We start from the raw sequence: 12248 nt of genomic DNA on the forward strand, positions 1-12248 counted from the left end.
GAGACGTTTTCAGCAAGGGTGTATACCGCTACCTCCTCACGGTTTTATCTCCCTTGTCAAAAACACCAAGGGGCCAAGCGCACACTTATACACTGCATGCTTCGCCCTTTCCAAGGTTTCACGTTAGTGTAGATGGCCCGGGTTTTTTTGTACTCAATAAAATAGTTCTTCCTCCTACTTCTGGCCCCTGAGCGGGGCAAACCATTCATTGGACAGACGTCAGCTTTCTAGCTTACTGGAAGCAAGTACAGATTTTTTCGCTGTTTGGTTGTTGAAATGATAATTCTGATGCTGCTGCTCTTTGCAAGACGAGGCTGCAGAGAGACGTTCACCATTAGTCCTGCGTGGCTAAGTGGAGCCCGAAGAGTAAAAGCGACACTTCGGAGTTTTCGTGCTTCCAAAACATTACACGTAAGACACGGTTTTCAAAAACTGTCGCAAAAGAAAGGAATCTGAACTAATGCGGGCTCGCCTTTTTCGCCGCGGGGGTGACTCAGTATTTAAGGCGTTGTGCTGCTGAAGCAAAAGACACGGGCGCGATTTCTGGCCTCGGCAGCCGCTTTTCTGATGGAGGAAAAAAGCAAAAAACGCCCGTGAGTTCGAGACTTCTGCGCACGGTAAGGATACCCAGGTGGTCAAAATTATTTCGGAGCCCTCCACTATAGCGCGCCTCATCACCTGTGTAGTTTAGGGAAGTGAAATCCATAATAAATAATCACGTTTTCTATAAATGTAAGAGCGTAATACATAATTCAATGGTAATGACGTATATTCAGGCACGTATTGTTTCATTTCTGCAACACGCTTTCTTCAAACAAAAAAGCACAAGCTAAACAATTTTCAGTAAATGTTTACAAATGCCAAACATAAAGAACTGAGCATCTGTACAACAAAACCCAACGGTATTAGGAGCGCCAGCATGGCTGCCGCTCCTTCCTGCCACTCATATATTCCTAGGGTTCCACTCTCACATTTCAGCTCATTAAAATGTTTTGTCTCTCTCTCTCTCCACGCTTAGCGCCGTGCTCGTCTGGAGTTCATAGAGCGTGCCAATATTCCAGCGTAAGCTTGTCTGCGTACTCTTGGAATTAGACTTGGACTCGCTACGCTGCGTTTGAGCGGCCTTTAAATTTACTCCTCTTGAGCCGTTTTTGAAGGCTCTCTTTGGCCTTCCCCATGTGTAAGTGTCCTGAAGGAATGAGCAGGATTGCGCGGATAATTATGATCCGTTCTATTGCATCCACATGAATACACGCGTTATATGTAAAGGACAATCCAATGGTCGCCAACTGAAAGAAGGAAAAGACAATTTACAAGGTTCCTTGAGGACTAGTGAAGAAATGGCATACTTCAGTCCGCTGGGACTGGCACGGTGCACTAGGGTCAAGGAGAGACGAAGCGGTGGCTTAGGCGAGTCGATTCGATGCGGCCCTGCCCGCGAGGCTGCTGAGCTCTGTGGGCCGAGAAGCTCCAAACCGGAGTTCAGTGCCCACGACGAAGAACGTGGTGGTGCCGATGACTAGCGGCGGGAGGAGAGAGCTTCGACCCGAAACGAGGCCTCGCTGCCCGTGCTCCGCGTAACCTGCGCACCGTTCACTCATGGACCGGACACCGTCTCCTCCCGAGCATCCGTTGGCCCTACACCGCGACGGATGATAACTTGGAAGGTAGCGCCGGCGAAGTGCCTCGGTCCTACACCGCGAGGGCGACGTCCTGCTGTCGCCTTGACCCACCGCTTCCGAACTGTTGTTGTTCCTTAAAGGGACACTGAAGTGAATTTGTCAAGCTCCCGTTTTTGCTTGCACTGCGTAGACTGGCTGAAATTAGCACACTTTTCATCGTGTATTCGGTTGACAAATCGGTAATCATTTTACAAAGCGCGAAAGAAGAAAAACTACCATGCGCGGTTTGCGGCGGCTGCACCAACTAAGGCTGTGACGTTAGGAGGAGCGGGCACCGTGATTGGACGATGCCCAAGGTGAGCAACAAGTTTCGGTTTCGGTTTCGGTTCTGTAAAACACAACCGTTGGCGTTGTTGGATGGGCATTCTCAATAACTCAGTAATCATCGTACCGCGCTTCTGCCATGTTGTCAGCTGTAAAAATGCATAAAGATAAGCCTCCTAGGACGGATTGGAATCGTAGCATTCACTAGCCGAAACCTACGCAGTGCATGAACGCCCTCCGCGTACCCGTAGTCGCCCAAATGTCATGCGCTTTTCCCCTATATTTGGAGCTTGCCTCCCTCATGCCTGTGTCGTAAAAAGCGTGTTCGCACCAGGCCAAGGGTCTGTTCATTCTGGCCTGTGCCCACTGCCGGCAAGCAGTCGGTGCTTATGGCAACAGCACGCCAACGAGAACTCGCTAGCGCGCCAGCGCCAGCCTGCGCGCGTTTTGTGAACTAGTTCGTGGAGCCATGAACGTTGCGGCCCAAAAAAAGGTGAACTCAATATAGAAAACATCGTCGGAAAACGAGAAAGTTAACTTACAAAAAAAAAAGCACGTACCCGCGGGGATTCGAACTCGTGACTTGCAAAACACTTGCGGTGGCACACCTAGCAACCCAGACCGCTCGGCCACTGAGCGGGCTCCGCTGGCATTGGTAATATAGGGTATATATTGTACAACCAGTTTACACTTTTCTTTAGTTTTGGCATTTCAAGCAGCTTAGGTGACTATTTGTTGTATTGCGCTCGTGCAGTAAGCGTCGCCCGAGTTTCCACAATAGCTCACGTCTAGCAATTGCATTTCGTAGACGGAAAAGCGTTCGCAGATGCGTAGTCGTGCTGCTGACCGCTGTGCTTGTTCGCCCAGCGCAAAAAAGTGCTTCCCGCGCCCTAGTTTTACGCTGTACGGTAAAAATATCAGTTGATTTTATTTCCTTAGTACCTATATTGACTTCGCTGACTCTTCTCCGCGCCCGCCTTCAAGAGGCCTTATATTTTCCTACTGGCGTACCAGTCAGCGAAGCGTCGCATGTGCGCTTGTGCAGCGCTTGTGTGAAGCGACCTTGACTTGGAGCTAGATACAGTGTACAAACTAACCAAGTAAAGAAAGGCAAATTCTACCTTTCACAAACGTGTCCTGGCTTCGTTTCAACTGAGCGAACGAATTGCGACGACCCGTCGGCGGCCGGCGGACGAAACGCTGGGCCGACTGACTCTGTCTGAGGGCCGGGCAGCCGTGCAGTAGCGCAGCCAATTGCCAGCTTATCCCCTCCTGACGTCACACGAAAACGCCGCAGAAAATGGGCGAGCGTAAAGAGAGGAGGACAGCATTTTCGAATTAATTTTTCTACTAAATAAAATCGCGTAAACGCGCCCAGGGTGGTCGAAACGTGGCCTGGGGACTCCGGACTACAATTTGCGCAAGTAATCCCGCAATGTTTACATATCACTTCAGTGTCCCTTTAACATTATTGGCGCATACCCAATCAGGGAATCGGCCAAACATCAGTCGTTAATTCGAATAAGATTACTGCCTAAATGGATATTTCCAGGAAAATTAGAAAAATTTTGAAGCTTGTTTCATCTTGTGTTTGAGGAATCGAGTTTGGAAATAAACAAATATTGAAACAAAACAAAAAAGGAGATAAATCAATAAATAAATAAATAAATAAAGAAGAAGAAGAAAAAGAAGAAGAAGAAGAAGGAGGAGAAGAAGCAGAAGAAGGAGGAGAAAAAGAAGGAGGAGCAGGAGGAAGAGGAAGAGGAGCGAGAACATAAATAAACAATATTCAGAAATGGATGCTCTGAGAGGGCTCTGGTGAGGTGCCAGAATAAGATACGAATTAGGTTGTGAATCTTTTAGAATGTTCTATGAAGCGCAGAATAAACATCCCGGCGGCAATATCCCGTTTCTGAAGCCCAAAATAATAAAAGAACCGGCATTAATAGGCCTAATGCCAACCCAAGGCGATCAAGCGGCACCTCAAGGAGCTGACGTCTGCGGCTTGAAAAAGGTCGACAGGACAAAAGCAAATGGTCAACAGACTCTTCTTCATTACAGTAACTCCATATGGCAGACTGCTCCAGACGAGACCTGTGGCGGTATGTATTCAACTGGGGCACATGACATCGAAGGCTCGTTACAATCACCTCCAGGTCACGTGAGGGGCACCAATTCGGTTTCCAGGAGAATTTTAGGTGACAAAAATCTCGCAACGACAATAACACTGATTTGTGCTGCCCTTGCAGCTTAAACAATCTACGGAACCTTGCGGCGGCTAATAAAGGCGTTGTCTTAACGACATCGACAAGAGGCCCGGGGAGAGCTACCCTTGCCAGTGCAACTGTGGTTTCATCAAAGGTGATTCCCGCATGCCCAGGGACCCAAGAATGTCAACTTCAGAAATATAAGGTGGCAGAAGTGATCGAAACGTCCGTAGAAGAGGTGAGTCTTTAGGAGAAGAAAGGGCTAAGCCTACGGATAGGGGATCTGTAACTATAAGTGGAGACGATATTGATATGTCAAGCTTTTGTAGTGCCAAGACAATTGCCAAGACTTCCGCATAGAACATATGGATAAAATCCCCAGGACGAACCTAAAAGTACCAATTTAGGGATGGGGAAACTATACCTATTCGGGATTTTTCATCTCGTTGAGAAGCATCTGTATATATGATAGTACCTTGCTGAATTGAGGACAGATGATCTTGCTGGATACCATTGAGCAGTCGGGCAGGTAGCATTTTAGCATTTTGGGGAAAGATGTTCCGGAAGTTGACCGTTATCTTATGACCCCTATCAAGAGATGGAAGTGATGGTTATTGAGCGCAACCCCTACTGCAGACACCAAGCTTTGTGCTAGAGTAACCTGTGGTCGATAGGACGTGGACCAGTGGGCCGCCAGAAACACAGCTGACTCAGCTACAAAGATAAATTGTGCCCCCTTAACCCCCGCGCTATAGCCTCTGATGAAAGTATCCACAGTGAGTATTCGAAATCGGTGTATCAGAGTGGGAACTCGGGCTTCGAAATGAAGTAACGCATTAGCTGCATTTTTAGGTAGCCCTAAACAGCAGCGAAGACCCTGCCGTTACAGAAGAACTAGGCGATGAAACTTATATGCAGCAGCCCCCGAGAATAGAACACACCCGAACTCTAAAATAGGCCGCACGTAGATACGGTATATCATCAGAAGAGATTCACGGCGCATTCTCCTCTTTCTATGGCTGAGGCGCCTCAACATGCCAACAGCACATGCTCCTTTAGTAGCTATACGCTCTATATGTGGACTCCGGTCAAGTTGGCTGGTGTATACCACCCCAAGGTATTTTAATGAATCCACCTGGGGTTTGATGGGCTGGAGGTAACAGAGAGTGATATTAAAGAAAAAAGTGGACTGAAAAGCCAGCACAGAGCACTTGCTGGCATTTATTGAACTGCTTTTTCCTTCGTCTTCGATGCGGCTCTCTCTTGTGGAGGGCCCAATTGAGCGTTTGGGGTTGACTTTTTCGATTCCACTTATATTATCTATTGGCACATCAAATTTGGGGTTTGCAAAAAGGGTTATATATATAATTGCATTCAAAATTTTCTTTCTGCCTCAGGTCGTTTCAATTGTTGAAGGGTGCTGATTAATGGATAATTCTGGGTTTATTCATAACGAAGTTTACTTTTACAACCTCTTTCCAGAAATATTTCAGTATTTTGAAGTCAACACGTATTTAACTGCCGATTTAGCCCTGGCCAGTTCCCCCTTGTGGGTACCAAAATCTTTGAGGACATCATCATCGTCATCAAACGTTATGCTATCGGTACCGGCGGATAGGCTATCACTCTGCACCGGCCCTTCACTGCACCACCACGCTCTTCAGAAAGTTCTGAGAAGAACTATTCTTAAGACGCTGATGATGGTGAAGGCCAGATCATATCGAAGTGACGGTCGAAAAACTAATTCATCTTGCAAAGTCATACAGGCCAGTGACTATGGGCGAGTTCTTAGAAAAGAAAAACAGTTCGCATACCAAACTCCCAGCAAGTCACCAAAAACACTTCGCACGGGCACAAAAACAGTTCAAGTAGCTCTCTCAAGCTACTTCACAAATCCTCCTACGTGTTAACTATAAATTGTTCCAAGTTTACAGAAAAGTCTACGGCGTAGTCTGCTTAAGTGCACTACAAGAACAAACGAAAGCGTAAGAAGTTATGTACAGCCGGGAATCATTATTCCAAGTCATATTGCCATGTCCATGCATGCGTGTATGCCGGAAGAGCCTACGGGTGCCTTCGACATTCTTCACCTCTTCCGCTTCGGGCAGCATAAACGTTTTGTGTGAAAGACCCTCTTCCTGCGCCCCTTAGCAGGGTGATTGTGTTCACACACTCCACTAAGAAAAGGGCTGTATTGAAATGCGGTAAACGTGTCACATTTCTTGGGCCTTTGTGGCTTTTGTCTCCGTTGGCGTCTGCTTTTCACGGATTTGTGTGAATGCTTGGGTGGGGTCGCTTTACGGTGCGTACCACTTCGCGGGGTAATCGGGAAAGCAGTGGTCGGTCCTGCGTGAAAACCGCACACCATTACATCCCTACGGAGTAATGAGCCGTTTGGAAAACTTTATTTTGATGCGTTACGTGGTACACGTTTTTTCCGCTGGACTTAGGAAGACATCGAGTCCCGGGATGTTTGGAAATCTTATGGCACTTTGGCTGGTGCGATGCGCGACCATGCGAGGTGCAGACAGCTGTTTATATGGCCGAATGCATCACAGTCCTTTGGCGGCTCGTTTGTTTCCCCGATAGCCGTTGCGAGTGCAGGAACGTTTCACTGACAGTTGGCAGTGTTTTTCATGATTGGCTATCAGGATATTGTTGGAATTCGTTTCTAGAATAACTGCTGCCTCAGCACCTTCTCCGTTCTCGTCGTAAGTTTGAGGTGCTTAAATCAAGCTCTCTTTGAGAGGGCACGGAACTACTAGCTGGGTGGCTAGGTTGGGAGCCTGGCCCATGTACGGGGGGGAGAGATAGGTCGTTAGGACTAACCAGGTATATCAGCAATTATAAAGAGGCGATCTGCTTCTTGACGGCGGCTATCCTTCGTTCATCCTCGTCCGCACTCTTCTCACACTCCCTAGAGGGCTCCTCGTTCCTCTTCATATTTATTTTTCTCATATTGCCTGAGGATCGCTTTTTTGTTGTCATCACATTGTTTTAATAGAACAGCACGGACCCCAAGTCGCCTCGCCTCCCTACTCAAAGCTAATTCTCTTTTCAGGTTCACCTTCTTCGTATCAAAGTAGTTGCGAAGCTCTGCACCTGTCACTCCAAGTCTTGTCACACTTTCATTATTCTTTCCAGATCCGCTTCATACATTTCCGAATATTTGCGTGGCTAGAAGGCTAACAGCAGGCAGACTCCTCTTTACAAGTGGCAACACGAAAATCCTCGCAAGCTCGCCACTTTTTGTTATGAATGAATGGACAGAATCGCGCGGAGATCCACGAGAAGGACTACTGTTTCTAAACAAACACACGCGTCATATTCAAACGACAATCCAAACGCGCAGGTACGGAAAGCGGGAAAACAATATTTACAACACTCGGAGAGGACTAACGAGGAACTGGTCCACTTCAGTCCACTGGGGTTGGCACGGTGCGGTAGAGCCAAGGCGAGACGGGGCGGTGGCTTGGGTGAGTCGATGCGAGGCGGCGCTGTCCGCAATGCTGCTGAGCTGTGTGCACAGAGAAGCTCCAAACCGGCGTTATGTTAACACGGGGAAGAACGTGGCGGTGCCGATGACTAGGGGTGGGAGGAGAGTGCTGAGGCATGAATCGTGGCCTCACTGCCCGCGCTCGGTGTCACCGGCCCCTCGTTCACTCGTGGGCCGGACGCCGGCTTCTCCCGGCGGCGTCCAGGGTTGTTGTCGGGCCTACACCGAGACGGATGTCAACTTGGAAGGCAGCGCTGGCTACGGACCTCGGGCCTACAGCGCGAGGGCACCGCCCAGCTGTCGTCTTGGCCGACCGCTTTCGAACTGCTTTGTAAGTGTGAATACACTTTATAAGCGACCCCAAACCATCCACCGCCGGCGGCGGCGTCGGCGTCCGCAGTGCTCCTCTATAAAGAAACAGCATCCGGCGCCAGGTTTCGACCCGCGGACTTTGCGGCCGCAGCGCGACGCTCTACCGATCAAGCCACGGACGCGACGGTGATATCAGTGTTGACGCGCCTTATATCTTTAACGCATTCAAACTACGTCGTCAGCGGCGTGCGTTGGCGACTCAGCGGCGTTATAGCGGCTTGATAACTGCGTGGTGTACACGTGATACTACAAACCCGATGGAAGAGATGGAAGAGAAGGCGGCGAGGCGGTGGGCTGCGGGGGCCGAGCGCAAGCACCGCAAGCGGGCCGACAACCGTGCATTCGCACTTTCACATTCTCCCCCTCGGGGAAATGCTGGGGAATTTTTTTCCTTCTTCTGCTGTTTCAATGCGGCTTTCTCTTTCGCAAGCGTTACGCCACCGGTACCGGCGGATCGGCCACCACTCTGCACCGGGCCCTTCACTACAGTAGGAGCCTGGAATCCACCCGTTGGCATTCCGCGTCTTCGGGGATGATTGTGGTAGCATCTTCCGCCATCCTCTTCATTCTAGACGTCCACTCTTCGATGTCGCGTATTTCACCGCCGGTTTCTTGGGAATAGTACTTGAACTTTCTCCAGGTAATGATTTTGCAAGCGGGCTCTTTGGGTTTGTCCGTGCTTGTCGCTGCCGAGGTGGCTGCTGTGATGATGTGATCGCTGCCCAAATCTAGCCCCAGGTTGCTTTAAAGGGACCCTGCAACACTTACCATCGACTACTCGGAATGCTTTTTGAGGTAAAGTCGATATCTATTGTCCCAGCAATCACCTCCCGCAAAAAGTATAAAAATCCGTTCACTATCACCGAAACTACGCGCGTATAAAAATCGCGCATCAATGTTCCCTCTCAACTCAACCGCGGACAACGCGACGAAAGCTGCGCGCTCTCTGCCGGAGAGGGGGGCGGCGTGCGGCGTTCTGTTCGGCGGCCTTTGATATGTCACAGGCCGGGGAGTTTTGTCCTTTTCCCCGCCACGTAGACGGGTCTATTTCCGGTCTGGTGCCCCAAAAGAGCAGGCATTACTGCCTGCTCGCAAGCAAGCGCTCAGGCTGGTAGGGCGTTTTTGAAGCAATAAACGTTTGTTATCGAGTGGGCTCGTTGAAACTGGAATATTTAGTTCGTCTCTCAAACTCCGCGCGCACTTAAAACAAAAGAAACACCAAAAGCATGCGAACAGGTTCAGACATAGAAGAGGTTCATACACAGCGCCGATGACGGCTGATCGTCACAGGAAATGCCAGAATTTAGCCGCAAAGTTGACTAGCGACAGCCAATAGGACAGCCAGGACAGCCATGGCCCAATTGACGTCGCAGAGGCCATGCCAAGGGTGCAAATGAGGACAATTGAAGAGGGCACGCTTGGTTTTTCCGCGTCTTTCACGGCGATTTGCGCGCTTACCGCTTCACGTGCACGTGTAATATTTGGCTCGGGTGTTCCTGGAAGTCTCATCTAAACGTCACGCAGGTTTACATGCACTACACGAAGACTGTTGCAGGGTCCCTTTAATGGGCACTGTTGCCGTTAGCCACGTTCCTTATGCAAACGCAAGGTTCGGGGTTGTACCTGGCGTGAGGCTATTTCCCTGCAGCGTGGGTTGGGTGGGGTCCATGATCAGAATTAGGCTTCCCTATGCGAGTTTACCCATACGTTTCTGCCCTTGACCAATTCTTTGATGTATCCCCATGCCGGCTGGGCCGCGTTGAACTCACCGAGTATGAGCAGCGGGTGCCCCTTGGTGGCTTCTATTGTCTTGCAGAAGAGGTTGACGGATCTGTGCTGTTTTTGGGGCTACTATATGGATTATGGCCAATATGGCCAACTGCAACGAAACTTTACCTGTCCTAAATTCTGCTTCAATGCGTGGTATGCACCTCTAAAGTCCCTTGTTACCCAATTTGAAACTCCACAAACGCACAGTTTTTTTATTAAAACCGTTCGAAACACGCCACTTCAGCCGACGCAGCACCTAGCGGACTGTCGCCGCAACTTGTCGCCACTGCGGCGGACTTCCGGATGTGACGTGCCAGTCAGGACTCCCGTGCGGCCATCGCCTCTCCTCAGTAGCACTTTTACGTGTGGCCTCACGCGAGTGAGCAGCGTAATTCGTGCCTCTCGCATGGATAATTGCTTTAATGCGTTTCTGTAATGCGAGAAGCTGAAGAAACTCTGGGTTGCCGATACATAAAGAGCAAATTTGAAAAGTGCCGGGGCCGCTCTGGAGCGAATACGGCAGTAGCACAACGGCCGATTTCGTGGTAGCGACGGCGGCAGCAGGCTCTCGGTCGACTCGACGAGCACGCGCAACGCGTGTACGGCCAACGTGAGGCGATACACCGTTGGCGCGGCTGGTCGGTGCGGCGGCGTGCGAACGACTACGGCAGCAGTGCGGCACACTGCAAGCTCGCGGCCGGGCATCTCTACGAGTGCGCAATACGTAGAACGGCCGACGCGATACGATACGCGGTTGTCGCGGCCGCTCGGTGCGTCGGCGCGAGAACGACTACGGCGGCTGTGCGGCGCGCTGCAAGCTCGCGGCCGGGCGTTTCTCCGAGCAGAACGGCCGGGCCTCTCTACGAGCAGAACGGCCAGCGCGAGACGATACGCTGTTTTCGCGGCCGGTCGGGGCGTGAACGAGTACGGCAGCTAGCTGTGCGGCCCACTGCACGATCGGCCGGTTGACGTTTCGAGAGTGCGAGTACGCCGACGCCATCGAAGAGCTCTGCGCCGACGCGAGGTGATTGTCACTGTTATCGCGCCGGTCGGGGCGCGGACGAGTACAGCACGCGGCGCACTACACGGAATCGATTCAGTTCAAACAACTTCATCAAAAAACAAATAAATACTAGCCGGTGTGGGCAACAGTTCCCTCGCCAGTTAGAAAAACAAACATGAAAAATGGGGCCACATATTTCGCTGCAGTGAGACTCGGGGACTGTCACTGCTTCACGAGTGAAGACACTGCAGTGCTTTCGTCGCTGCATGGCATCATTGTCTAAAGGTTTGGCGCGGGCACCCTGCTAACAGGAACAAACCTGACCGTGTAAACAAAAATAATAAAATTCTGGATTTGAACTCTCACAACATGCGCTGAAACCGAATTCTTACACCCTAGCCGGCATGTTTCGACACTTTCCTTCGACGGTAGCTTTTTTTTTTCTTTTCTCTCACAAACACAAGATGCTTCGATCGGCACAGGGCATATTAGCTGTGCCGGCTCCCATCTAGCGCTCAACACTGCCTTTTGTGCACCCAGCTTGGCCACGACGTCTCGCGATGGCTGTGTTTTCGTTTTACCGGACGCCCATAGGCGCGTCTCAGCAGCTCACAACGAAGTAATACTGGTTGCACGAATTTCCCAGGCCCTTTTCGCGCTTGTTTTAAATGTCTGAAGCAACAGACGGCTCGAAACACACCAAATGCGCGCCGTCTTCTCACAGGCAGCTGTGGGAAATCCGCCGGCTGCGCCCACTCAATTCCTGAGTGTAACGTCACTTCCGGCCGTCCGTAATGGCCGCCCTTTTTTTCCAGTTTCGGTTTAAAAAGCGTTTTTGATCTTCGTTTACGATGCAGCGAAGCACATGTAGGCCTCCACATTTTGCAGGTAACAACTTTTAAAGTTATATTACCGGAAAATAGGGCAGTTAAGGAGCCGAAAATTTTGTTGCAGCTGGTCTTTAAGTATGAACAGGCTGGTGTCACCTTTCTTGTATTTACGGAAAATTTCCAGGAGAACGTGCTCGATAATTTTCTCTTCGATGTCGTGCTGGAGAGCCGGTACATTCCTTCCAACCAAAGAAGTAACGCTGGCTGTCTTGTCCGTGCTTTAAGGTCTACGAAGAATCTGTAGCTTGCAAGAGTGGCTTTTCCCCTTTGTTTCCTGAAAGGCCAAGATTGCGGGGGGCGTCTGTTGTGTACGTGGATATAGCTGCATGATGCTTCGGTTTTTTTGGGGGAAACCTCTTCAGTTCCACTGCCAGACACACTACTGGGACTCCCTCTTTGTAGTCTACATCGCTGTAGTCATTGGGATCAGTGCTTCTATGTCTAGCTGTACGTGTCTTAGGGCTTGCTGTATTTTGAATGTTTTCCCGATTTCGCACCCTTACCTGGGCTCATTCTGCTGTTCATCGTTGTTTCTATTTGGCTTATTCTGTCACACAAGTATCC

Source organism: Haemaphysalis longicornis, unplaced genomic scaffold (genome assembly GCF_048455015.1).
Source record: "Haemaphysalis longicornis isolate Haplotype H1 unplaced genomic scaffold, Haemaphysalis longicornis Haplotype H1 scaffold_16, whole genome shotgun sequence".
NCBI classification, from domain to species: domain Eukaryota; kingdom Metazoa; phylum Arthropoda; class Arachnida; order Ixodida; family Ixodidae; genus Haemaphysalis; species Haemaphysalis longicornis.